General features: G+C 33.5%; 1 long non-coding RNA gene across 1 annotated transcript; it reads left to right on the top strand.

Moving 5' to 3' along the window:
• Positions 1-422: 422 nt before the first annotated feature.
• LOC125498459 (uncharacterized) lies at positions 423-2217 on the top strand. The gene is made up of 3 exons (XR_007275469.2): positions 423-818; positions 1489-1573; positions 2055-2217. It is a non-coding gene; the product is annotated as an uncharacterized LOC125498459 (long non-coding RNA).
• Positions 2218-3163: the final 946 nt, after the last annotated feature.

Here is a 3163-nt window from a genome sequence, read left to right as displayed (position 1 = left end):
TCATGATACTATATCACATAGCACATACGTATGTATGTACCTTGTGTAAACTAGTTGATAGACCACCTTTAATTCCTTAAAAGTCGCCTACTGAGTATTCTCCGCCTAAAATAATCAATATTGTTATAGCCCTATTTTTAAAGAACGTTTATTTAATGCTAATTATGTTCATTAAGGTAATTATGTTTCGGAAATTTCTTATTTTCTTTGAGTTGTGAAGTATAAATTTTATCTGTCGTGTTGTAAAATATTTTACTTAATTTAATGAGGTGATTTTTACTAGTAATTTATGTGCAACTAGTGTAGTTGTATTTGCCGAAAATAGAAACCCAAAACCCGCTTTTGTGTTTCCTTAGTCAGTTGGATAAACCCAAATACCATTTCCCTTTGTCGGTTAATGAAAGATCGCAAAAACCTCAACTCCCTCCCTTATCTCGTCATTTTCTCAGAAACCCCAAACCCGTGAAAACCTATCCCCCTTTTCATGTTATTCTCTCTTCGCTGAGACCTCGCCACACCTCCCCTTCAATTCGCCGGCGATTTGCCGAGCTTGCCGGAGTTTCCTTTACCCCCCCTTGCTGCTTGACGGAGCCTCGTCGCCTGCCGCTGTTACAGTTCCCTGCTCTCTCTCTCTTCTTTCGTTCTTCCTTTCTTCCTTTCTTCCCCTGTCGTGTTGTTCGTTGATGCTGCTTGGAGTTTTGTTGCTGATGAACGCCGCCGCCACTCCTTATGTTGCCGCCTACCTCGTCGATCGTCGCTGCCCGCTACCGAAGCTTGGCTCCCCTCTTATTTTTCGTCCCTGCTCATTTGGAGCAGAGGTACAAGACTTCTCTCCTTAAACAATTCACTTTTGTTTTTTTTAATTATGAGATTGTGATTACTTGATTAGATTGATTAAGTTAGGCCTAAAACTGATTTTGCTATCCAAACATGTTTTTGATTTGTAAAATGAAAATTAGATTTTAGTGAGTTTACTTAGAATTGGATTTTTGTTTCATTTAAATATTTGAATTTGATTAGCAATTTGATTGTGGAATATTAGTTTATTTGGAAGTATTTTTAATGGGGTTTATAAATCATTGTGGTGGTTGTTTGTGTTGTCGTTGTGCTGTTGCTTGTTGTTGTCCTTGTTGTTATTGTTCTGTTATTGTGGTAGAGTTGCTGGGAAGTTGTTGTTTATTGTTGTTGTTGTGCTCTTGTTATTGTTGTTGGGTGCTGTTGTTATTGTTGTAGTTGTGGAGTTGTTGTGGTAATTGTGGTGGATATTGTTGGGTGGTGGTTGTTATTGTTTGATGTTATTGTTGGTGGTGGAGTGTTGATGTTGTTCTGTTATTGTGTTGATGTAGTGTTGTTGGAGTTGATATATTTGGAAATAAGTGTAGAATTTATAGAATTGCTTAGTTTCTGTTTCGTTAGCATAGTGATTGTATTAGAAGAAGTTAATTAGATTAGTTAAGATTGGTTATTAATTCTTGTTATTGTTGTGAGGTTATTGTTGGAAGATGATTTTGGAGTGGAGTATCATTCAGAGTTATGAAGGAGATTATGTTGTTGAAACTGGATTGCATTTCAGGTAACTTTTATGTTCAGAAAAATAATTTACTCATGCCTATGTGTGTGTGGATCTCTGTTCTGTTTTTGATACTTAAGTTCGTACTACGGCCATAGATATGAATGTGATGATGAAATGTCATTGATTGATTATGAATACGCAAATGTTTTGCTGGCTTAGTTTATGAACTAAAAATAGTAAGTGGGCAAGGTATGGGTGGAGGATGGTTACTCTTTTGACCTGATACGGTCGGCTACGCTCCATAACGAACCTTGGGGGTAGTATTGCTGAGCTCCATAACTAACCTTGGAGGCAGCATTTGTCCTTTGTCCAAAGCATGTACTTGCCACTGATTTGTTTAAGAGAGTGAGCTATGCCAGCGTTGTAATGGAAAGAAATGATTTGACAAATAAAATGTTTTTAACGGGCAGAAGTAAAGGTTACAAGTTTTCCACTCATTTTGGAATTTTGTTTGTTTTGTATTTCTTCTCTGAATTTGCAGGTTGGTGTTGTGAGCTCGGAATGGAAGTGAAGCGAGATTATGATGTTGTCGTAGATTATGGATTAAGTTTGTATTTTAGATCGTTGGTTCGAGAATAGTTATCGGTATTTCATTGTATATAATATTTGGGAATTTAGTCAAGATATTTGTGTATTTAAGGATATTTTTCCGCTGCGATTTTATTAATTAAGATTTGGATTCTAGTTTATGGTTGTTAAGTGTGTTTCACTAGCAGCTCGGAAGAGCGGGCTGTTACAAATATAAACTAAAATCAATACTCTAAATAAAATATAACAACTTTAAAATATTAAAAATCCCCTTTAAACATATTCAAAAGTTGTTTTTACTATCAAAACATCAATTACTTTAATTCCTAGTATAGTACCACCATAATAGTAATTAAAATTCTTAACACTCTATTATTAAAGCCTGTTATGAAATTCCAGCAACCTATAAAATTATAAAACTCTCTTTAAACATATATAAACATGTTTAAATTCATAATTTAAAACAATCTCATATTTTATAATATGATACTATGATTTTCTAATAATTAACACCTTAAAAATCCATGCTTTGATGATTAAAACTTCAATCTAAAAATAATAAACAAATCTGAAATCTTATTCTTTTAATATATAATATATATGAATCAAGATTATTTACTAAAGCAGTAATTAAAGTCAATAATCATGATTAGTATTAAAATAAAGCATAAAAACATAGTCTTCAATGGAAACTTGAGGAAGAAGAAAAGAAATTAACCAACAATCAAAGAACAAGGAAGAAGGAAGAATAAGCTGGCCGAAAACTTTGAGAGAGGAGAGAGAAAATAAATCTTTGTGTGGGGTAAAATAATTGGGCATTAAGATATTTATAAGGAGGCTTCCTTTTGGGCTTAGAAAAGGAGATTGGGCTCAATTAAAATTTGATGATGAATAGGATAAATGAATTAGAACTCCTAACATCAATATAACTTCTTTTTCCTCATCTATTAAGGATTTTGGGTTCCTCATGTCCAATTAGACTTCTTTTCCAAATCAACTTGGTATTTCAAACTTTTATTGAAGCATGCCTAAATAAAATATTATAACTTCCTTAAATCCTTA

The sequence above is a fragment of the Beta vulgaris genome, chromosome 6 (assembly GCF_026745355.1).
Source record: "Beta vulgaris subsp. vulgaris cultivar EL10 chromosome 6, EL10.2, whole genome shotgun sequence".
Taxonomy (NCBI): Eukaryota; Viridiplantae; Streptophyta; class Magnoliopsida; order Caryophyllales; family Amaranthaceae; genus Beta; species Beta vulgaris.
Note: the sequence above shows the minus strand (reverse complement) of the source record. Positions and strands in the feature narration are given on the sequence as shown.